This window comes from Cynocephalus volans, chromosome 3 (genome assembly GCF_027409185.1).
Source record: "Cynocephalus volans isolate mCynVol1 chromosome 3, mCynVol1.pri, whole genome shotgun sequence".
Lineage (NCBI taxonomy): Eukaryota > Metazoa > Chordata > Mammalia > Dermoptera > Cynocephalidae > Cynocephalus > Cynocephalus volans.
The window spans coordinates 114024601-114050756 of record NC_084462.1 but is presented as its reverse complement, the minus strand read 5'-3'; the positions used below and the strand labels follow the sequence as shown (position 1 = coordinate 114050756).

The window sequence follows — 26156 nt, the reverse complement described above, 5'->3', positions numbered from 1 at the left end:
GGATTGATCTAGCACAGTGTAAAATTCACATCTAGTGAGACTTTGCTTTTCACATGGAGTGAAATTCTTTAACAAATGGGAGTAGGGAAATTAATTTAGAAATGTAATACTGTATATACTATAAGAAGTATATTTAAATTTAATAGAGAAAGTGTCCAAAATTTTAATGCATAGTTCTTTAAAGAGCCAAATGGTCTCACCTGGCAATTTTTCAGTTGACTTTCTAGTAATTTCTGAAGCCTCGTTAGTCATACTTTGGAGATGACAGACAGCATTCAAAATTCAGTAGTATATTTTTAAACATGTTTTAATCGTGCCATAGTCATTTCTTCTTTATATGCATGGTATAATTTAATTAAGGATATACATTTCTTAAAATAACTATAATTTAATTAAAGATTAATATCATGAATACTGAAATTATAGTCTAGAGAGCAATATGAATCAATTTTTTTCCAGAGGGATCACATACTTAATGGTGATAAATTACCATGTGTTAATAAGAAAAAGTAAGTTTCTACCAAAGGGTATTAAAACCCTGCCAACTCTCAGATTTATGCAGTGTATGGATTTTAAGCAAAATAAAGCATATTTACAAACAGCCATTGTTAACTTTATAGAATTATAAAAATTTGAAAATATCTACATGAATTGTGAGACAAACAATATTTTTTGTTTAGAAGTCTTTCCTTCTTTCATTATCTCTTTCTATTCTAATATGTCACTTCAATTTAGTTTTTCTTTGATACCACAAAGAAAGAAAAATCTGAAATTACACTCAAGGGTACGATTAACCTAGGAAACCAATAGGATTTCAATTATAGGCATTTTTTCTCATATTTTCTAAAATACTTGTTCTTTCCACTGATATCCATTGGTTTACTCTCTTAGTGTCGCAAAAGCATATATCATTGAATATGAGTGATATCATATTTTGAAAACTTATATGTGAAAAAAGTTAATAAATAGTTTATCACAATACAAGAAAGTAATATTACTATTTATATTAAAATAGAAATATTGTAGTAATAATTAGTTTTCATGTTTCTAAACTGTTGGAGACGCCATGTAGTTTTTTTCCCTAAACATGATTATCAAATATTTTTTAAAATGAATAATCTAAGCATGACAGTTTGAGTTTTATACATACATACACATATATTCATGTATACATTATGTATGAAAATAGTGTAAATGAGCAGACCTCTTCAGACTATAAATTTAAATCCCTCATTTTCTAGGAATTTTCAAGAATCTCAGAATCTTGAGATGAGACCTGGTTCACATATGGTGTCCATGAATGTGTTTTCTTATACCACATCTTCCAGTTTGGAAAAAAAAAAAAGAGAGAGAGAAAAGCTGTTTACTTGTTAAAGGTCTTTTTATAAGCTTTGATGACTCAAAAACACCTTCATTTTAACACATGGAATTTGGCAAAGAACTTAACCATGTTACCATTTGAAAGACTTTGGTATTTTGAAAAAGAGAGAATTAAAAACAACAGAGATTGAGACTTAAATTGGCTCTTGTGTATAGAACATAATTTTTCCAAGTATATTTTTTAGTATAAGGATTTACTACTAAAATTTATCTGCCAGAATACCATAACATGTTAAATCTATAATTATCCTGAAAGAAGAATGGTAAGTAGAACCACAACTTTACCTTAGTGTATGAAGCTTAAAAAATAAAACAGAACACAAAACTCTTGGTAAAGAGTTAGATAATAGATAAATAGATAAACGTGTATGTCAAACAAAAAACTTAGCAAGAGGTTGAGATAACATTTTTTCTAATTCCATTTTTCAAAAAAAAAAATATTTAAACTTTTTGTTGTTGTTTCTCATTTCCTTAGTTCACACTCAGTACAGTGCAATACAATCCTCTGATTTGAATTAAAGGAGGTGCCATATGTTAACAAGTCTTAGGACATAAATATTTTCCTACAGTTCATAGAGTATTAGATTTGCAGAACCGAAGAACTGGGTAGCATGAAAAGAGGGTTTATGCTTCAAGAGTACCTTTGCTTTAATCTGGGAACCTCAAATCCTCCCTGAAACGCAAATGTTGCCTTTGTCTTTGATTTAAAAACAAATGTTGGTCTTTACAACCATGCTGTGTTCATATTATGCATTCTCAATACATTTTATAAATTAATTATGTATGAGCTGCATTTATTTATTTATTTCATGTTCATTCTTCAGCTCTAAAATGGGAAATAAAATGATACTTTCTGAATTGCTTAGAATGTTTTCACTGGATATCATGATTACTTTTAGCCATGCTGTACAAATAATCTACTTTTCAGTCATTTGATTATTGCCAAATTGCCAGCTTAAGATTATACAAGAAAATGTCTATAACCCTAAGATTTCATAAAAAGAAAAAAACCAAACTTGACTCATGGTAGCAAATAGCAAGTATCTTGCATTGTCATTAGTTCCTTTCATATTACTCAGAGTAAATGTCACAACAGAGATACAACATTATTTTATTTCTTAAAATAAAAGCATCCCATTAATTCCCCAAGTGAAATTCTACCTTACACAAAACGTAGGTTTCATAAAGCACGTGCATTCTTGTGTGAGGTAGTTCTTGTTTTTCTGAGTGATTTTGCCTTATTCTGAAATTTTCTTCACCTGACTGAAAGCACATTAACTGCTAGATAGGCATCACACTGATGTCTTCATGCTGTAGCATACAGCCGTGAATTTGCTACGATCTGTTTAATCAGCAGTGTATTGATTTTCCGCAGCTTTCCTTCATTTTAGCCCCATAGCAGGCTTCTGTAATTTCCTTTGGACAAAGTGTAACCAAACTGTGCTAAGTGATGTTGATTTGCAGGCAAAAGTAAAGGGGTAAATATAAATTAACAAGCTATAAACATTTTGCAAGTGGGGAGTCAATAAAAACAGTGTCTGCAGTTTCTTTTAAAAAAATGATTTGAAGCAGATTGTTAACAAAGGTGTCCAAAGAAACTGACATGAGTCTGAGAATAATTTTTGCGCTTTGTGATTAAGAATTGATCAGTCTAAAAGCCTCGGATGCAACTGAATCACCCATAAGCTGCTGGCCTGAAAAGGCTCAGCAGGGGCTGGTATTTGTTTGTTAAACTCCCATGATTCCAAGTAGATAATTGGTCTGTGAAGTTCATGGCAGAATCTGAATTTGCTTTCTTGCTTCCCAGCTGGCTGAGCACTGGTTTATAGACTTCTGTGTACAAATTTAGCCAGCAGCAAACCTCACATATTTAATATAAAAGGTGTTTTGTTGTGTTTTTCAGGTGCTGAGTGGAAAGCCCACACTCCAGAAGCTCATTAAAAGGGCCAAGTTACAGTACAGGTTTATTTCTGTCACAGCGTTTCTGAAAACAGTGACAAGGATTAATATGTTTCTTTAGTACTGGAAAAAGCCTGACACAATCCCTTGTGAATTTGATCATCTGTTTCATTGCCTATATAAGATTCAATTTCCTATTATATCCTAAAGTTACCACTGTAAACTAATGCTAGTAAGAATTCATAAGCTATTGCAGAAGCCTGGGGCAAAACTAATTGTTTTATTCAACAGTCACTTATCTATTTATTATTTATTTCATACTCCTCTCATATTTATTTCCCACTCTTCTTCTTCAAAGACAAGATTATCTGGGCTCTTTGTTTGAAAGAACAGAGCAAATATAGAGATATGCAGAGTTAATTTGTGTTCCAGGAGCTTTCAAAAAAGTTGCTACATATTGTGGAAATGTTGTCCACTCTGAATTTTTTATAAAACTATTCTTACTTTCCTTTCACTGAGATGGAAATTCCTTATTTAAAAAAAATATTTGGACAAACAGTATAACGTTTGTGTTCTGTGTAATCATGTGACATTAGGCTGTATTTGCTGGTGGTTGCTATATGTCTGGGACGTGATTTGCCAGGCAGTACATACACATCCTAAGAAAATCCAAAGCATATCAAAAAATTATTCTATTTTACGTCAAATTAGATAGGCAAATAGCTATTTGCTATTTTCAAAAATTAAAAGTCGTGGCAATATGCTATACAGATCCCATAAAACAGCCTTTGAAATTGAGGAGTGGCCACCTCCTCTTCCTCCTCCTCCTCCTCCTCTTTTTCTTCTCTCAAGTTAGCTGTACAGAAATATTTATTTCCTAACTACCAATTTTTATTAGTATGAGAAATTATATGCTGTTATTAGAACTTTAGATACAAAAAATATATATTCAAAATTTCAAACTTTATGCAAGTACAAAATAAGACACAAACAGAATGATCCCTAATAATCCATGTGTACACATTTTGCAAATATTGGGAGAAATTATTGCAACATTAAGCTGGAGAAGTAAATTCATGCTATGTTGGAAATCACTCATTTAGCTACCATTACTCAACAGAAGTTGTGTGCCTGGTTCTCTATGCACCACGGACATTTTAACCTATGATAACTGATTGTAAATACAATATGAAACTAGCTGGAGCCTTATTTGCACCTGCCAATTTTCTGCCCTCAGCACTAAAAACAAAAACAAAATGGCAGCAAAAGAATTGCCAAGCAAAACACACTCTGCCCCTCAAGTACACTCCATTCTATTTCTACAAACAGAACATTTTGCTTCATGTTTTTTATCAACATATTGAACTGTGGCATTTCAAATAAACTTAAGAAAAAAGACATGTATATGACAGGACAATACCAAAATAATTGTTAAAATGATCATCTCCTTCAAATGTGTCCCCTTAAAGTAAGTACTGTAAGTGCTTCACAGCACTTTTAATTGAGAAGTAACAAATGCACCAATGCAATGTGTATATTATAATGGCAGCCACTTATTTTTACTGAGTAATTACAAAATCTGCACTCATTTGTTCATAAAGTAAAAAGCCTATATTATTAATTAAAAAGAACATATCATAGATATTTTGGTTGGTAAAGTTGCATTCCCTGCTGTTTTTTTATCCCCTGAGATTTTCTATCACTTACATAAATAATGGCAACCCAATTATTTCTGTTTCTATTTTTTTAAGAAGCTTAAACAGTTTGTCAATATTTCAGTGAGGCTTTCTCTACTACCTTAATGTAATAAAAATAACTTCTGCCAAATGTTAGATGGTGTTTTACCTTCTATTGTGGATAGCAATCATTTGCATTATCATTGCATGTATTACTTGACTTGCATTATTAAAATAGTAAATAAGGCATATAAACATGACTTGCATATATAATGATATAAACAATTTGTGTATCAATAGCATCTTTTTCCAATGCGCTCAATACATGTTGTTTGATGTTAAACTCTATCCTTAAACATTTAATGAATTGAGTACCACAACTCTTAAATCCTGTTGAATGTTAAGATTGTTAAGAACAAATATTATTTTTATTACATAGAAGAAAATTGAGTATTACTGGACAAATAACTGATGGCTAAGTCAAAATTTGAACTTAATATTCTTTAGACTTTGGATCGCATCTCAATATTTCATGCCAAATGTTTGTGATTTCCAGACTGATAAACACTTTTGTGAAGATCTATATTTTATTGGCTAGATTGTAGGATCCTGAGAACAGGGTAAGTGTCTTGTTTAACTTTTAACCAACACTAAACAAATATTGGGTATTCAGTAATTTTTATTCATTAAATTGAATTAACTAAGACTTTCAAGAGATAAATTGCCAATATGTGGTATTTTAACAGGTTATACCAATTCTTGAAACTTAATTGCAATGAAGTTGGTCAGCTTTTCAGGTCTATATCATATTGCAATTACAAATTGTTGCACACACTACATTTATTGTACCTTCTAACAATAAATAAAAATAATAGCAGTAGAAAAAAAGAGTAAACCCTATCTGTCATGCTGTATTTGGATGTTGTATTACTCCTGTAAGTAAAAGGAGATTAGATATTTTAGGGGGAAAGATAAAATTCTGAGCATTGCCCTTTTTTGGTAAGTCTATAAAGTGTAAAATCCTATGAAACATTAGTAAACATGAATACATACATATATATAAAGAATGTTATAAAAGGCATAATCGCTATAGATATGAGTATTAATCAACTTATATATTCATTAGAAATTGCATGAAAAAATATAAAGTTGCAATTTTGCAGCAGTTTGATTTGAGTAAGTAAACAGCATGTCCTTATATTTATACCATGGAAATCTACGCCAAAATAGAAACCAAGACAAATATAATTTGTTAAAGCAAACTTTGAAGCCACCTCTGTGTGGCTTTAGGCAGTTAAAAATAGCCAAATATTTCAAATTGCTCGAACTTCTTAATGGACAAAAGAACAAAATTTTTCACATTCAAACTGGAACATTCCCAAAACATTCCCATGGTTACTTAAGACTCTTCTTAGGTTAGGAAAATTTTTTCTACCAGTTTATGCTCTCAGATATGAAATTCTAGAGGGGTAGACACTAAATTAAGTAATGTAGGTGTATGATACAAATCTGAGGCATATTTCTAAAAGAAGAACAAAATTTAGGTGTCAGTCAGACACAAAGTACTGTTTATTTAGGATGATTAATGACTATCTAACATCTTTGTTGACTTCTTTTTGCAGTTAAGTGGTGGTCTCAAGTTTATTTTGGTAATACAGCACTGTTCTGGGAAATGAATTCAAGTATTTAGTTCTCATCTATTTAACCTTTAGATTTTTGTTAAGTGGAAATTATGCTTTGTTCTCTCAATTTCCTTTCTTCTCTGTTCTGTACACCTTTTCACTCAAAAACATTCAAACTAGTGTATTAGATTCATACTGTAATGTACTGAAAACTACAGCTGCCCTTAGTTCAAGTAACTTCAGAAAGTTAAAATAAGCTAATGATCACGAGTCTGTGAATAAAGAGTATTGCAGATCATAGTGTATTTGTCCACACACTAAAAAAAATGAAGTATTTATGATTTTTCAGTTTGTTCTCATTCTTCCACTGTTTTTTCAAGGTTCTTTTATTCCTGAATACCAGACACATAACACTATTCAATTCTTTTAATATTCATGCCAAGATTATACATTCTAATTAATATAGGTGATGTATCCTTTGAAATTTTATAACTACAATAACAAGAGAATAATAAATATTTACAGAGGGCATACATATACATTTATCACATTATAAACACTAATAAAACCATAGATATGGTACTTAGAGCGAAACTTTCCCCTTATTCCCAAATTATACATTGACATTTTTCTTGAACTATTTGTTTGGAAATTAAAAATATGTTTATCTAACTAATTGATTTGTCTTACAGGAAGGTATTCCTTTGAGGTGAAAATTATAACATCAGAGAGGAGATTAGCCCAAGTGACTTTCCAAGTTTTATTTAGTCAACCATATTTATTAGGCTGCTACTTCATAGTAGAACACTATATCAGATATTATATGGGGATAGTTCAAAAATGGGAGAGGGTGCAGGATTCCTGCCCACGAAGTATTTCAGTATATACTGGAGAAGCAGGATATACATCAAGAAGACATAGACAAATACTTTTAGTAACCAGAGCTACATAAGTACTAAAAAAAAGAAAGAAAGAAAGAAAGTAGAGACATACTCAAAATCAGGTGGAATTAGTAATAGAAAACTTGCCAAAGAAAATAAGTTTTAAGCCAGATTTTGAAGTAATTAAGAACTATTTAATGGAAAAAAGAAGGACTAAATAAACTCACCAGAAGGTAGCTAAATGTCATTTAACAAATACTGAACGCCTTCTATGTGCAAGGCACTGTGCTCACAGCTTGGTTGGTATATGAAAGACTCAAACACTGTGCCTGCCCTCATGATTTTTCCATCCAGTGATAGAGATATACACACAAACAACAATGGCTAGTGCCAACGCTCATCAGCAGAAACATAAAACTTTCAGAGAATGGAAAGACTTTTGTTTGCTTGCACTAACGATTCCATACAGAAGAATAAAAATTAATTTGTTTGTGAGAAGAACCGGAATGGATCCTCAGTTCGAGTTGATCTTTAAAGCACATGCATCAGCTAAACAATTTCTGTCCTGAGAGCTATGAATCAGAGACTCCAAAATGTCATCTATGTCCCAGGTTCCTTCTTTCTTTCTGCTCCATGATTCATAGTGTGAAGCTTTAAAACTCATAATCCCAATATATCTTCAGCCCACAATACAGAATTGGGACTCTATTCCAGGCTAAAAGAAAGGGAAAGAGCAAGATGTGACCATGCCTCTTTCTCTGTACCTTCTGAGGAGCTTTTATGAGAGACTCATCCTATTACTTTCGGTTATACCTCTTTGAGCAGTACTGTGCCTCTCACTACGAGGGAGGCTGCTTTCGTAGTTTTTCACCGGTCATATTGCCACCCCTCAACAAAATCAGTTGTGTAGTGAGAAAGTGAGAATGAATATGGGATTATCTTTACCAGAGTAGGTTTGAGAAGTTCTTGTTCAGAAAGAGCTGAAAGTGAGCAAGAAAAGCAATAATTATAAGTGAGCATTATAAAAGCAATAATTGACAGAGATTATGTTAATTGTATGATCAGTTTGAAAAAAAAAAAGATGATTGGGTGTGAGATTTGTTTTAGACTACTGATTAAATAAACAGCTGAGATATCTTCAATTCACATGATTGTGTATAGACTCTGGAAATGGTAAACCTAAGAGATAGTGTGAGGAAATAATCCACAATGCTCCCGAGTGAAAAATATGATGGTCAAAAGTATGTGTGTACGTGTGTGTGTGTGTGTGTGTGAGAGAGAGAGAGACAGAAAGAGAGAGGGACAGACAGACACTTTCCAGATTTTCATTTAGTTAATCAGCCAGTTGTTCGAATCACAAAGATTATGGTGTAATAGTAGAAATGGAGAAATCAGAAATCCTTGAGATAAGAGGGCAAAGAGGCTTGAGAAGGAAAAGACACATGGATAGCAGTTTTTCCTCATTTACATTTAGTAATTTTAGTAACAGAGACTAGGATGGGTGCATCTCCTCTAAGACTACAGAGATGGATGCAGAAGTGGAAACCTACTGTAATGGGCCTGGACTCCCCTTTAGCATGTGCACACATGCGTGCACATACACAAACACATATACCGCCTTCCCCATCTTAGTTAGCAGACACACCGTTCATCCAAACTAAAAATGTAGAAGTCATCTTTCTTCCTTTCCTCACCACTCACATCCAATCAGCAGCAATTCCTGTTTAAGCATTACTTCCAAAATAGTTCTTGAATTTGACGGTTTCTTGCCCTCTCCACTGCTACCCTAATACAAGCCTCTAACATCTCTTGCCAGGGTTACTCTAAAGAGTATCTTACCTGAACACCCTGAACTCTTATCCCTCACAATGTAGTCTCCCTCTGACAACCAGAGTAACCTTGAAAAGAATATAAACCAGACTATGCCACTCACATGCTTTAAACTGCCAAATCGCTTTTCACTGCAATTAGAAGTTAAACCTTCAGATTCCGTACCATAGCCTACATAGCCATGCATGATGTGACCCCTCAGCACTCTTCCACTCATTTTCCCCACATTGGCACACTTCCTGTTTCTGCAGTACATTGAGATCAATTTACCTGAATGCCTTTGCACTTACTGTTTGCACTTCCTGCAGCACTCTTCCCCCCAACGATTAGTCCCCTTTATGCCCCCCTTTATCCACAGAGGATACCTTCCAAGACCCTCAGTGAATGCCTGAATTCAGATATTTCCAAACCCTATATATACAATGAACAAATTCTTTTTCCTTCCTCACAGTTTTACTGATAGAAAATTGTTCTTGCTTGCCATAGAACTTAGCAACTTCTTTCCTTATTAAGTCGAAAACCTTCATCTTTTTACTCAAAAGAAGTACTTTACAGCTTCTCTTTGGTGTATCTGAATTGCCAGCATCAGTACTCTTACAGTTTAGGATTGTTACTGAGTAAAAGAAAGGTTACTTGAACACAAGCACTGTGTGATATGGTGATATCGCTTGATAACTGAGATAGCTACTGATAACCAGGTGGGTAGCATCTGCAGAGTAGATCTGCTGGACAAAAGGATGACCCATGTCCCAGTTGGGACAGAGCAGTATGGCATGACATTTCATCATGATACTCAGAACAGCATGTAATTGTTTATTTCTGGAATTTTCCATTTAATATTTTTGGACTGCAGTTGACAGCAGGTAACTGAAATCACAGAAAGCAAAACTACAAATAAGTGGGTACTACTGCACATCCATATATCTGGCTTCTTATTTCTCAGGCCGTCAGAGACCAGAGCACCTCAAGTAGTCTCCTTTCATCCAGTAACCATCCCTGTTTTATTTTTTACATTGTAACTTTCACTATAAATCTATTCTATTATTATTTATTATATATTTTATCCGTCCACTAGAAGGTAAGCCCTTTAAGACAGGCACAGTATCAGTCACTTGCATTATTATTTCCCTGCATGTAGAACAGCTCTTGCTTCATAATAAGCACTCAGTAAATACTTGTAGAGTAAATAAATGATTAAAGTGGCTACTAGAAGCTGTGCATAGCATTATTTTTGAAATGAAATGAGGCAACTTTTTGGACTAGCTGAAGAGAACCAAGGAGAACTATTAATACTCTCTTGAAATAACAAAAGTAATGCTGTAGCAGGAAAGAAAAACTAGATATAGCCTGTTCTGGGAAATTCTTGTACAGTACACAGAAAGTAGAGGAATAGTGCTATTCAAGTTTAGAACTGAACTAAAAAGGAATAACAACCAGGGACTGTAGAGTCTAGTAGAGTGACTATACAGCCTGGTTTGTTCAGACAGTCTCAGTTAACACCTATTGTCTTATTAACCATGTCCCCTTTTTCACTCAGAAGTGTTCCTTGGATGAAAAAGTATATGGTAAACCTTAGCCTAGGATGCTGAAGAGTTATCCATGGAGTTCTTACAAGCCAGTGAAAATGAATGGTGATTCTCTGGTAGTTTTGTACCATGTTACCTACTCCTCTGAAATGCAGAAAAACTCAAAATGTTTTCCAAAGTCACTGGTCTCAAAGGGATTGAATTGGACTTTTCCACCATCTGCTTCAGTGACTTTGCAATAAGCAATCATCTAGGGAACTCAGCCCAAGCTCCTGCGAAAGTATTTGGCATAAAGGAATTAACACTGCTACTTCTGATGCAAGAACAGTATGTACTTCACTGAATCATCAAGTCAAACCAAAGATGGAAGGAGTCCCAGAATGCCAGCTGGGCTAGGCTCCTGCTTTTGGAAGCTAAATGCAAGAACTTGATCTGGCCTCTAAGGGCATTTCCTTAACATGAAGGTAAAACGGGCCATGTGAAGAGTACATCATATGAACAAACCACACAACTGTATGATGCTCTTTTACTGGATTTGTAGATGTCAGGCTAATAATTTTTCATTCAATTTTCTGTAAATTTCTTCCAGATCTTAGTTTGGATAGCAATTCTTTAAAAAATTATGTTTGACTGGTTTTCTCTGATAAACTCTATTATGATTTTTGTTATTAGCAGAATTAGTGTAATAGTTAACATGAACAGGTGCTTGCTTGGAGCTTTACATAAGTTATGTCAATTAATCTTTAAAAATAGTACAGGAAGTAGATTCTACTACTATTTCTGTTTTATACATAAGAAACGTGGGCCTCAGTGAGGTTAAACAACTTTTCCAAAATTATCTAAATAGTATAGTTGAAGTGGAATTCACATCTAGGCCTGCAAACTACAAAGCCTGTACTGAATCACTGTGCTGTGCTTTTTAAATAATGCTAGTATTTTGTACACAGTACTGGGGTTGAACAGAATGCCTGAAATAATGGAAATAAAGAAAAGATAAGCCCTATACTCACAGAGCTTATAATCTGAATTTCAGTTAAAGCAAACCAAACTTATCCATCAAAATATTAAAGAGATGTCTCACAATCTTTAATAGTATCACTTTAAAAATCCCTTTAGCTTGTTTTAGCATATTTTCATAATTAGTAATTCTTTCTTATATCCTTTGTATAACAGCAATAGGAATAATCATTGCAAACATGGAGATGAATATATGGCTTACTATGTGCTGGGCTGTGTTCTGGGTGCCTCACATAGATTCACTCAAACTCATTTAATCCTGTTAAGTTACCTCCATTTTTCAGATGAGAAAACTGTGGTAGAGACAGATCAAAAAACTTGTCTGAGGTTATACATCTTGTGAGTGGCAGAGCTCACAAGATGTATAACCTTAGATTCAACCCCAGATCTTCTTTGTCCATACATGCTTGCAATCACTATATCTGCTCCCTTATTCTATAGCAATTGATTAATAAATGACTTTCCCCCACTTTCAGAGTCTGTTGTTTTTTAAAAGACAAATCGATTAGAGAATGCATCTGATTTCCTTTGTTTTCTAGCACAAAGCATGGTGGGTCACAGTGAGATGATCTAAACCTACGCTAGGGAATATAAATCATTAGTTCACTACATAAATTATGTGGTGACATAGCCAAAGCTTCTTTTTCCTCAAACTCTAGCTATATAGACTGTCTGGGGGGGCTAATAACATCATGAAGCATAAATTTTAAAATTTTGTCTGCTTCAACTATAGTGAGTGATATTTTAAAAAAATATTTTAATGTGATCTTCTCTTTTGTACATCTCTGCAGATGATCTCTTTCCAGTAGAACCAAGGCAGCCATCTGCAGGAAGGAGGGAAGGAGGATGAACAGAAAAAAAGGAATAAGAAATAAAAACTTTAATGACAGAAACACAAAAAGAAAGAAAAAGTTTCACCTGATGATATCTAAAATAAAATTTTTAATTCCAAAATATGTTTGAAAACTATTGTATTAGTCTGCTTCTTTTTTTTTTTTTAAAGATGACAGGTAAGGGGATCTTAACCTTGACTTTGTGTTGTCAGCACCATGCTCTCCAAGTGAGCAAACCGGCCATCCCTATATGGGATCCAAACCCATGGCCTTGGTGTTATCAGCACCACACTCTCCCGAGTGAGCCACGGGCCGGCCCAGTCTGTTTCTGTTGCTTATAAAAAAAAATACCTGCAACTGGGTAATTTATAAGAAAATGAAATGTATTGCTTACAGTTTCAAAGGCTAGCAAGTAAGTCAAAAGTCCAGGGAACACATCTGGTGAGAGTTTTCTTTGGTGGCAGCTTCACAGCAATGCAGGGGTCTCACATGACAGAAAATGGTGGAGCAGAGACTCTCACATGTTTCATTTTTAAAGCTCTCTGAACCATGCCCCTAACCAACATTATTAATCCATTTAGTACAGCATAGTCCTACAATCTAATCATCTTTTCAAGGCCCCACCTTTCAATTACCATAATAGGACTTCCCATCTTCTTAACAGTCACAGTGGGCACCAAGCCTCCAATACATTAAACTTTTCAGGGACACAATTCAACCCATAACATTTTGCCCCTGACCCCCCAAAAGTCGTGCACTTTTCATGTACAAATACATTCATTTTTACCTCCAAAGTCTTAACTTGTTTCAACTAAAAGGTCCAAAGTCTAAAGTCCCACCTGTGAAATCAAAACAAGGTATCTTCTTCCAAGATAAAATGGTGGGACAAACATAGGGTACATATTCCCATTCAATAAGGAGAAATAGGCCAAAAGAAAGGGTTAACAGATCTTAAACAAATACAAAACCCAACAGGTAAGTATCAAATTTTAAACCTGGTGAATCATGTACCTTGACTCCATGTTCAGTGTCCTCTGCATGTTGATGTGGGGGTTGGGTCCCCACATTCTCAGGCAGCTCTGCTTCTATGACTTTCCTGGTCTGAGACTATGCTTCAGCTCTCACAGGCTGGTGTTGCATGCTGGTAGCTTCACAACCCTGGGGTCTCCATGATTGTTCTGCCCCCACAGCTCTGCTAGGCATGTCCTTGGTAGTGTTTTTGTGCTGCAACTCCAACCCCACATTTCCTCTTGGCATTGCTCTAGCAAAGCCTGTATTGTGGTGAATCCTCCCCTGCGACAGATCTCTTCCTTGGCCCCAGAGACTTCTGCAATGCCTTCAGGGCCTTTTCCCCCTTCTCTTGATAATCCTTTCCTTTTGTACTAATCCTTTTAGCACCATTTCATTTTTCTCCTGAAAATGCTCTCTGCTTCTCTACCACATGGCCAGACTGCAAATTTTCCAAATCTTTATGCTCTGCTTTCCTTTTGATTATAAATTCTGGCTCTGAATCATGCCTTTTCTGCCACAGCTCAGCATAGGCTTTGGCAAGTAGCCATGAAGATAGCTGAATGTTTGACGCCGAGAAATGTCTTCTGCCAAATACCCTGGGTCAGCACTTCTATGTTCCACATTCCAAGGGCTGGTCGGTTAGCTCAGTTGGTTAGAGTGCTGCCTTGCAACATCGAGATTAAGGGCTCAGATCTCTGCACAGGCCAGCCACCAAACAAACAAACAAAACAAACAAAAAATAAGAGATGAAGTTCCACATTCCATAACATTTGGGGGCATGAACAGAATACAACCAAGTTCCTCGACAGTTCATAGCAAGGGTGATCTTAGCCCCAGTTTCCAATAAGTCTCTTCTCGTTTACACCTGAGATCTCCTCAGTATGGCTTTTACTGTCCATATTTCTATCAGCATTCTGCTCACTACTATTTAGTCAGTCTTTAAGAAATTCCAAACTATCCTTGGTTTTCTTGTCTTCTAAACTTTCACCAGCATCTAGGCTTTTTCTAGCCTTATCCTCCCACTTCCTCCAGCTTCTCCATGACACCCAGTTCCAAAGCTGTTTCAACATTTTCAAGTATTTGTTATAAGCAATACCCAAATCCTCTGGTACCAATTTTTTGTATCAGTCTGTAGCTGTTGCTTATAACAAAACACCTGGAACTGGGTGATTTGTAAGAAAATGAAATTTATTGTGTACAGTTTCAGAGGCTGGGGAATCCAAAGTTCAGGGAACACATCCAGTTAGGGTGTTCTTTGGTGGTAGCTTCACAGCAATACAGGGGTCTCACAAGGCAGAAAATGATGGACCAGAGAGAGAGAGAGACTCAGTGCGCTCTTTTAAAGCCCTTTCAACCATACCCCTGACCACCATTATTAATCCATGGTCCTACAATCTAATCACCTCTTCAAAGCCCCACCTTTCAATTAACATAATAGGACTTCCCACCTTTTTAACACTGTTGCAGTGGAGACCAAGCCTCCAGCACATTAAACTTTTGGGTGGATACAGTTCAATCCATAATTATTTTCAAGTTTTAAAGTAGGTTTGAAACAAAGACTTTAAGAGAAAGAAAAGGTATTTCTTGATTTTTCTGTTTTCTGTCTTGACTTTTCAAGTGACAGAACTGCCAGTTTGGCCATAGAAATTTAATGTAAGGGAAATACCCATAGGATGACTATGAATAAATCTTTCCCTTCTGGCACAAGTCAATTGTGGGACAAAGAAGAAAGACAGAGCAAGAGGAAACATGTATTCAGACATGTGTCCTCTTCTTTCCTCTTTTGGCAAGAATCCAAGTATTCCATGAACAGAGCGAAGCATATTAAAACATTTAAAAAATATTACACTCTCTGTAGTATCACTATATGAAATACTGAAATGCAGGTTCTACGGATGTTATTAGCCACCTAAACTTTCTAGAGCTTCTACCCAGCATCCCATTTGGGGAAAAAAATGGAGCTATGCCAATAGGGAGATGGCCACAACAAAGAAAATCTGGAGACATTGCATGGAAATAGAGAAAAGTCCTGTGCTAATACCTCACAGTTATCCTCAGCTGCTGCATAACTTGAAAAGTACTCAGGATTTCTCAGAATTTTTGGATAGGAACAAAGAAGATATAGCTGAATTGATATTAGACACCTACCAGTGGGCCTATGTGGTTAGAGTCAAAATAATTCCACAATACAGACTATGGTGTGACTATCATAGGGCAGGAGCAGAATAGAGATATGACATAGAATTGGAGAGTTCCACAGCTATTGTGTACCTTGATTCAGCCAGGGAGAAACACTAAATCCTGATCAAGCCAAAGGGCCAGATTACAAGTTATACCAGTGGCAGGAGTCAGTAACATAGGCTAAAGGAATGCCAAAGAATGACACCACCTGGTTTCAGCAGACCCAAGTCCAGAGAAAAGATGAAATTAGCATTCCCAGCCAAGTCTGGAGAATATCCAGAGAATTCCAAATCAGAAAGGTCTGTCCTAATAATGCTAGACTCCATCATAAAAAGGAAAGTTTGTCCCCAATATCTCAGAAAAAAAAGAGCATTTCCCTGATTCAACCAACCAGAAAAAAGCAAAACAAAACAAACAAAAAAAACATGTACTTAAAGAAACTAATTAAATTGTTGGAGTGAATTAAGTTTATAGATTTGAATAAATATAAGGTTCTTTTTAATTCGACACCAAGCAAAGTAAGACCACATAGAAAAACCAGATCAGCTCTTGGAAAATGAATTTTTTAAGAAGACTCTACATTTTCTCAGCATATATGAATATAATACAATTAAATCAAAAATTAAAATTAAAATACAACTGTGACACTGTGAAATGTATATTTGGTCTTCATCCCCCCCCCCCTTCTTTCCTGGCATACAGAATCTCCAAAATCATTGTCTTTTTTGTATGCTAATGAGTTGGCTAATGGCTGGAAGTGCCTAGGTAGCTTTAGGACAAGGGTAGGTTGCCAGGGGGACCAACTCTGTGATTAGAGGGTTGAGACTTTCAGCCCACCCCCAACATCCAGGGAGGGAAGAGGGGCTGAAGGTTAAGTTGATCACAAATATCCAATGATTTAATCAACTTTGCCTATGCAATGAAGCTTCCATAAAAACTCAAGAGGACTGGGCTTGGAGAGCTTTCAACTCATGAGCACATGGCAGTTTTCATGTCTGTTGGGTAGGATGATGGCACACCTCACCTCCACGGGGACAGAAGCCCTTTTTCTCAAGACCTTTCTATACCTCACCTTATGTACCTCTTCATCTGTCTGGTTACATGTATCTTTTAAAATATCTTTTGTAACAAACTGGTAAATGTAAGTATGTGTTTCCCTGAGTTCTGTGAGCCCATCTAGCAAATCAATAGAACCTGAAGAGGGGGTTGTGGGAACCCAATTTATAACTTCTTGGTCAGAAGTTCCAGGGGCCTGGACTTATGATTAGCATCTGAAGTGAGGGGCAGTCTTGAAGACTGAGCCTTTAACTTTTGGGATCTGATGCCATCTCCAGGAAGACAGTGTCAGGATAGATTTGAATTAGAGGACACCTAGCTGGTATACACTGCAGAAGTGGTTGCTTGCTTCCTGGTGTGGAGAAATCCCCACACATCTTATCACAGAAGTCTTCTGTGTTGATTGTGGTGTGACAGCAGAGAAAAAAATGGGTTGGCTTTTTTTTTCCTTTTCATTTTGTGTTTTTCACACAACATATTAAAATATTGGAATGCAGCAAAAGCAGTGCTTAGAAGAAAATTTATAGCAGTGAATGCATGCATTATAAAAGAAGAAAGACCTAAAATCAATAATTTAAGCTTCTAGGTAAGGAAACTAGAGAAAGAAGGACAAATTAAATTCAAAGCAAGCAGAAGAAAATAATGAAAATTAGAATATAAATCAATAAAATTAAAAACAGGAAATTAATAAAGAAAATTAACAAAACAAAAGACTTTTTTATTTGAAAAGTGAATAAAATTAATAAACCTCTAAGCCAGGCTAACCAAGAAAAAAGAAGCAAAGACACAAATTACTAATATCAGAAATGAAACCTGGGCCATCATTACTGATTTCGTAGACACTGAAAGGACATAAAGAAATATTATGAGCAACTATTAGCCCACAAATTTGATAGCTTAGAAGAAGTGGACCAATTCTTTGAAAAACAAAATCTACCAGAACTCACAGGGAAACATAGACAGACTGAATAGGCCTATATCTATTGCATTAGTTCATTTGTGTTGCTATAACAGAAATATCTGAGATGGGGTAATTTATAAAGAACAGAGGTTTATTTGGCTTACGATTCTGGGACAGCTGCATCTGGTGCAGGCCTCAGGCTGCTTCTACTCATGGCGGAAAATGGCAGGCAGCCAGTGAGTACAAGCAGATCACATGGCAAGAGGAAGCGAGAGAGAGAGAGAGAGAGAGAGAGAGAGACAGAGAGGGAGGAGGTGCCAGGGTCTTTTAAACAACCAGCTCTCATGGGAACTAATAGAGAGAGAACTCACTCATTAATCCCCCCTCCCCCAGGGAGAGCATTAATCCATTCATGAGGGAACTTCCCCCATGACTCAAACAGCTTCCAACACTATCACATTGGGGATCAGATTTCCACATGAGTTTTGGGGGGACAACACATCCAAACTCTATCATCTATTAAATAAATTGAATCAACAATTAATAACCTTCCAAAACTGAATGCACCAGGCCCAGATGGCTTTGCTAGTGAATGCTACCAAACATTTCAGGAATAAATTATACCTATTCTCTAAAATTTCTTCCAAAACATATCAGCTGAGGGAACTTCCTAACTCATTCTATGAGGACAGCGTTCTCCTAACACCAAAATCAGATAAAGACATTGCCTGAAAGGAAAATTACAGACTGTTAATTCTTGTGAACATAGATACAAAAATCTTCAAATATCAGCAAATTAAATCCAATAATGTATAAAAATAATTTCAGACCACAACCAAGTGATTTATTTTGGGTATGCAAGGCTTGTTCAACATGTGAAAATTAATTAACATAATCTATCTTAACAGGCCCAAGAAGAAAAATTATATGATAATATCAATACATGCAGAAAAATCAGTTGAAAAAATCCAACACCCATTCAGGATAAAAACTCCTAGCAAAATATAAATAGAGGGGAAACTTCCACAGCTTGACAAAGAACATCTATGCACACAAAAATAATAAAAATAAGAAAACCTACAGATAATAGCAGATTTAATGGTGAAAAACTAGTTGCTTTCTTCCAAAGATCAAGAACAAGTGTGTCCCCTCTCCTCATGCTTACTCATCATGACACTGGAAGTGCTAGCTAATGCAATGAGAGAGAGAGAGAGAATCCAAAGTTCTCCTCAAGATAATCAAGTCTTGACAAATGAAGTGTTAAACGTAGGCCACCATAGGAGAACCTTGACAGTAGCATTAATGTATGACCTTGCAATCATCTTTAACTTTTCCTGCACCCCTCATTTGTCACATCTCATCTCAGTCCCGATGTCCTGCCAGTGTTTCCTCAGTCTGCCTCACCTCTTGATTCTCACTGCCACTTTCCTCATCAAATCTTATGTAGACTAAAGACTTTTGCTCAGTGGTTCACAACTTTTGTGGCACAATCATTGATTCAGTAGTGTGCCTGGAATCAATATTTCTTCAAGTTCCCAAGGTAATTGTAACATGAGCCAACGTTGAGAAACACTCTGTCCTAATTGAGCTCTGTGCCTCCAGTCTCTATCTTCTTCAAGTATTCATTCACAATTGATTTATCGTTCTAAAATACAGATTTTGAAATATCATTATTTTGCTTAAAATATTTCCATTATTTTCCATATTCAAAAACCCCAAATTCTTAGAATTTCATTTAAAATACTTAAGCCTCTGAATTCAATCAACAGTTTCCATGTAATAGGCTCTTACACAGGCTGGGGCTCCGACAGAACATTCATCATTCCTGGAACATGCCATTCACTTTCCTGCCTAGTCTATACCACTGATTCTCTTACTTTGGTATGCATAACTAGAGTATGCAAAAGAGCTTATTAATGATGCGCAATCCAATCTCATGTAATCTATTTTGGCCCAAAATAGCCCGAAGAACTTTTGTGCTACAAAGCAACCAGATACTTGATAAAACTTAGTGCTCTGTGCATTACTAAAATCTCAGGAAATAAAGGAAATTACCAAGGGCACTCCCTACAGGGGAAAAATCTGTTTGCTGAACTTGGAGTGGGTTCAAAGGAGAATTAAGGAGCTTTCCTGAAGGTGAATGTCAACCTTAGCTCTTACATCAGAAAGTCTTGAGCAAGCATAAAGAAATGACAGAAGACTCTGACTGAGGCTCTTGCATTAGCCAGAGACTCTAGAAAGAAGTTAAAGTAATTTTAGGTTGATATGCCATCAGTAAATAGTCTAGCACTAACTTCGAGGAAGGAGACATGAAACTTAGATTTTCAAATTAGAAAAGGACTCTAGAAAAAACAACTGAAGTGATCTCAGGTTGGTAATCACCTTCTTAATAATGAAATGCTTATTTAATGAAGGAAAGAAGACAGGGATGGTACTGTGAAGAAACTTAGGCTTCTACAATAGACAGATATAAATACAACCTGTTCTAATAAGAGAAGATGAATACCACAGCAAGTTATGGTTTTATTGAAGTATCCAAGATTCACAGAAATGAAGATCAAAGTAGCTCTTAATCAAAGATCCCCAAACATGCAAGAAAACAAGCCATCATAAATGAATCAGTAGAAACAGCAAACTACCAATTTATTCCCTAGACCTCAGATATTGACATTATAAGGATGAAAATATAAAATTTCTACAAGTGAAATGTTTAAGAAAATAGAAGATGTAATCACAAAAATGCAGGAGAGTAATAAAAACATGAGCAAAGATTTGAAAGAAGGCCAAATTGAAATTTTAGAAATAGGAAATATAATTTTGAAGTCAAAAACCCAAAGAGCATGTTTAATAGTAGATTAAATAAAGCTGAAATGAGAATTAATAAGTGGAAAGATAGATCTAAAGAAATTATCCAGAACGCAGTATGAAGGAGATGAAAAAAAAGCTTTAAATATATGAACAAAAGGTTTAAATATAAATAGAATGAGACTACATTATATGTCTAATTGAAATCGTAGAAAGGGAATGGCTGAGAGGCAATCTTGCAGAGAAAACAATTGAGACATGTTCAGAACTGATGAAGAGTGTGAATCCACCAGATGTGCCTCTAGAAGAGTATGGATGAATAAATGGTGTTAAGTTCATGCCATGGAATATCACACAGCAGTGAAAATGAATGAACAACTACACAAATCAACATAAATAATTCCAAGCAACAGTGTTGAATTTAAAAAACAAGTAGCAGAAGATGATATACATACAAGCACATGATTATTCCATTTTTGTAAAGCTCAAGGCGGGAAAAACCAAACAATAGGGATACACACATTTTGATAAAATGTTTTTTGGGTTTTTTAAATTATAAATTGACTTTATTCATTTTTTCAGTTTTTTTTATTGTAACATAGTTGGTTGTACATATCTGGGGGATACAGAGTTGAATACCATTACCTGTGTGCAATATGTGATGCTCAAATCAGAGTAATTAGTATATTCAACATTATACAGTATAATCGATTTTTGTGGGCCGTTTGTCAATTCCTTCCTTACCCCCCCACCCCCTTCCCTTTTCCCACTTCTTGTAACCTCAGTTCTGTTCTCTCCTTTTGAAAGTTCTGTGTATTCTTCCTTCTTTCCTTCCCTCCCTCCCTCCCTCCCTCCCTCCCTCCTTCCTTCCTTCCTTCCTTCCTTCCTTCCTTTCCTCCCACTTATGAGTGAGGACATGCAGTATTTCTCTTTCTGTGCCTGGCTTATTTCACTTAACATGATTTTCTCTGAGTTCATCCACGTTGCTGCAAATGACAGATTTTCATTCTTTTTTATGGCAGAGTAGTATTCCATTGAGTATGTATACCACATTTTCCTTATCCAGTCATCGGACCATGAACATTTAGGGTGGTTCCAACTCTTGGATATTGTAAACAGAGCTGTGATAAACATGGAGGTGCAGCTATCCCTTCCACATGCTGATTTCCATTCCTTTGGGTATATGCCTAGCAGTGGGATTTCTGGATCTGATGGCAGTTCTATCTGTAGTTGCTCTTTTTAAAAAGAGGAAGTGGGTCCTCACCTAGGAAAGTGGAGTCGTGTGATCTGAGAAGCCTGGCAGTGGTGGCAAGAACGCCCTAGCTGCGGTGTGGAGCTGGTGGGCAAGCTGAGCAGACAGGGACACCTGCGCACTCCCGGAGCTTACGCCAAGAGCTTGGAGAAAGACTTCACACCACTCATGCCCAACATCGTGTGTGCCCTCAATGACCTGCTGTAGGAAACGCATAAGGGCAGTGCGGGAGATCTTAAAGGTTGTCTGGGACTTCATGGCCCAGAACACACCATGAGATCGAGCATGTAATCCAGACTCTGTCCCAGGCGTTTGCCCTGTCTCAGTGTCCGCAAGGCAGGAAGGGACCTCATTGGGCCTGACCACCTGCTCCATCACACGGAGAAAGTACTTGGGGTCTACATAAAGGAGTTGATTGCTTCGATGCTGACCTACTTCAGTGATGCAGATACCAACCCACCTAGCAAGCCAGAGCTTAGTACAGCTACAACTTCTTCAAAGTGGCTCCAGGCTGCTGCACCTTAGTGTTCTCTTTGATGGGCTGAAATGGCTGCTGATCAGATCCCAATGTGAAAAGAAGATTTGAGCTCCAACAGTGTCTTTCAAAGGACACTGTGGCAAAGAGCAACAAGTTTAAGGTAGTGGGCTTCATCCCCTTGTTGCAGGAGAGGATTTACTTCAACAACCAGTATGCCTGGCAATTCATCTTCTCTTGGATCCTGGCTCTGGAATCTGTGCCAGACGTTAACAGGCTGGATTATCTAGCAAAGATCCTAGACAGACACTTCCAGATTCCAGATTCTGTTTCTGTTAAGAAACAAAGGCAACGAGATCCTTAAAATGTGGGAGGTAGTTTTTGGGGAATTCTTGAAAGAAATGAAGAACCTTTTTGTTAAGTTTACTGAAATCATCAACATCTTTAAGATGCACCACCAGGCAAAAGATGACTTGACCCAGCTGACAGCTGTGTGCTGACTGAGAGAGTTCATTCCCTGGCCCACAGTGGGACTCTTCTAGGATCCTGACTGCAGTCTTGTCCTGCTTGATCTACAATGAGTGCAATAAAAGCATCAAGACAGGCCAATGTGTGCCACCAGAGTGTGATGAAGATGGACAAGCCAAATCCAGTGGTACAGAAGCAGGCAGAACCCAACCCTGATGACTCCCTAGACAAGCAGGAGGGGACAGACAGTGGAGGTCCATGTGGTTTTTGTGACTTCAGCTTCAGCAAGCCATCAGTGTCTTCACTCCAGCCAGCACTGAAAAGGTCCCAGTGACCCTTCACCTTGATGGGATTATGTAAGTCCTGAATATCACCTCCATGACGTGGCCACTGGACTGATGATTAAGATTACCAATCTGAAATAGCTTCATCACCTCTACATCAAGACTTCTAGGAAAATGTTCCAGCACGCAGACAGCTTCTTCCCCATTCTGAGGTACTGGGGGTTAGATTTCAACATATGAATTTTGGGGGAAATTCATATTTTGAAAGTACACAACTCAGCTCATAACAAATGACTATGAACGTTTTTAAAAGTGTGAGTACATGTAATCAAATAGCTCCCCATACATTGTAAGTTATATTCCAACCCAGACTCAGGACAGGAATACAATTCCTCTACTTGGAGAAGACTCAAATAAAGCAAAGTTACTCCTATGATATTTTCTTTTAAATTAATATCCGAAGTAATTCCAAGAAATTTCACTGCTTTGAAAGTGGAGAAAAGGTCTGTATTGGGCACCTGCTCAATGTATAGAGTGTGTTTGAGGGCAGAATTTATTTATTATGCATGTAATTTAGAGGAAATCTTGCAGAACCACTGCCTGGGTTAATCCTCTATTCTGAGGGACATGGATTATAATCACCATTATCCCAATGTTTAGTATTAATTTATCTTTAAAAACGTGTGTATGTGTGTGTGTATATATATATATATGCATATGTATATACATGTATATACACACACACATATATATACATGTATATACATACATACATATATATATACATGTATATAAATACATGTGTGTATACACACACACACACACACACACACACACACTTTATCAGTATGTTATGGCTTTTGGCAGATGAGACATTTTAGATCAACTTCTCAAATGTTTCTTCTGCCATATTTTGAAATGCTACTTGCAATCAGGCAATAAACTGAAAGGCAACTAAAGAAGCCCAACACAGCTGCTCAAATAATCTTCCATAAATGTTGTTTGGATTAACATCATTCCCTCTCTTAGAAAGCTATAGTGACTTTCAACTTTCTTTTGTTCTGAATATGAACTTCTAAATATCTGCCAAGAGGTTTGGAAAAATCCAAACCCACATACAAAGACTATCGTTTTCTTTGCCTGATAATTCACAATCAAATTCCAGTTGTTGACTTTTGGCTTAGCTGTTGCCACCAACCGAAACTTCTTGTCCATAAGCTAAAATCATTTATTTCCTCCTCAATTCTTTCTTAAAATTGCCCACACCACAATGTCTTTTTTCTAAACAAACAAACAAAATTTGTTTTCTCAAAACACTGCAAGAAATCCTAGCGCTTAGGTACGTTTTAAGGCCTGCAAGTGGAAACACTCACTGCCTTTTCAAAAATGTAATCAATATTATTAAAGAGAAGTGCTGGCTGGCTTGTTTTTGTAAATCTTTGAAACATTTTCTACTATTCAAAATATTTTATTTTAATTGAAATTATTATGGGGTACCCACCATATGTAGTTCAATATTTTTATTTTTTGGGATGATAAACTACTGCATATTATTCACAAACACTGTTGTTAGAGTATAAATTTGTACAATGTTTTTGAGAGAAATTCTGTGATACTTATCAAAAAATTTAATAACATGTCTACTTCAATGTACTGTAGTGTGTATTACATTCAGTAGATACACACATAAAGATATACAAGGATACTTCAAAAAGTTCATGGAAAAATAGAATTAAAAGATAATAGGAATCTTTCCATAAACTTTTTGAAGTACTCTCATGTTTTTAATTGTATTAGTAGCAGCTTTGTTTAATGCAAAACTTTATTTGACAGACAATTGATGGAACATTGTGCAGCTATTTAAAAATCATGAACAAGATGCTGTATGTACACTGATAAGGAAAAGTGTACTAGATATAGTGAGGCAAGAAAAGCTCATTGAGAATGACACAATTTGTTCAAAATAGTGTTAGGAGGTCTTACTTCTGGGAAGAACGGTACTTTCAAATTTCCCAGTTTCAGATATGTTTGAGCATCTATTACTCTTATAGTATAAAATACAAAAGCATGTTTGGCTTGCTGCTCTGGAAAGAATCAGGCCGAAGGTGTGTGTAGAAGCAGATGGTAAGCAGGCAATAGCCCAGGATGGGAGATGGGGAGAGGAGAAGATGGGGAAGGAAAACGTAAAGGAGGAAGAAGATGAAAGAAGAAGAAGAGGAAGAGAAAGTGGAAGTAAAAGGGGAGATGGTAAAGAAGAACAACAAAAATAAGAACAAGTACAAGAGAGCAAGAAAGAAGAAAGGACAAAAGGGGAGACAAGGAGTCCAAGATTAAAGCATAGGAAGCTGCCTTTGGCAGAATGAGTTCCGCTTGAATCTAGCTTCCTCCATCAGAAGTGCACCATTTTGTTCTATTAAGATTCTCTTGGATGATGTGAACTTGCATTGGAAATTATGAAAGTTGATTATTCGGTTTCTAAAAAGTTAAAGATCAAAAAAATATAGATTTAAAAATAACACAATTAATTATAAGAATACCAGAGTACCTCGAATACTTTCCTGAGGTCACTGATTAAATGTGTGATGCATATGTACTGGTATAAACCCAATCTATTGGAAAAAGGTCAAAATAATTTGCCAACATCAATAAAGACCCACAACAAAAATGATCCAGTGCTAGGAAAGAGAGCATATTTACCAGTGCTGTTTAGGAGCAACCACTACCACAGAGCTGAATTCAGTTGCTGGGCTGAAGAGATAACTAATCCTTAAAGGTCTGCAAAGTCAAAATGGGTCATAAGCACATAAATCTGAAACTGATAGCTCATAAATAAATGAGGCACCTCAGGCCTATGAAAAATTGTCTAAATATTCCTTTCTCTCTGCAGTCTTCCTAAGAGGTAAATTTTCCTGGATTTTGTCTTCTTGGGTCAAATGTGTTCCCAAAAGTTCATGTATTGGAAACTGAATCTTCATTGTAATAGTGTTAAGAGGGTAGGAAATCCAATTATGATATTTGAAAGGTGGGGCCTGTTAAGAGGTGATTAGATGATTAGATTG

At 36.1% G+C, this 26156-nt stretch overlaps 1 pseudogene; it reads left to right on the top strand.

Moving 5' to 3' along the window:
- Positions 1-25367, top strand: part of LOC134372722 (protein VAC14 homolog) — a 39242-nt pseudogene extending 13875 nt beyond the window's left edge.
- Positions 25368-26156: the final 789 nt, after the last annotated feature.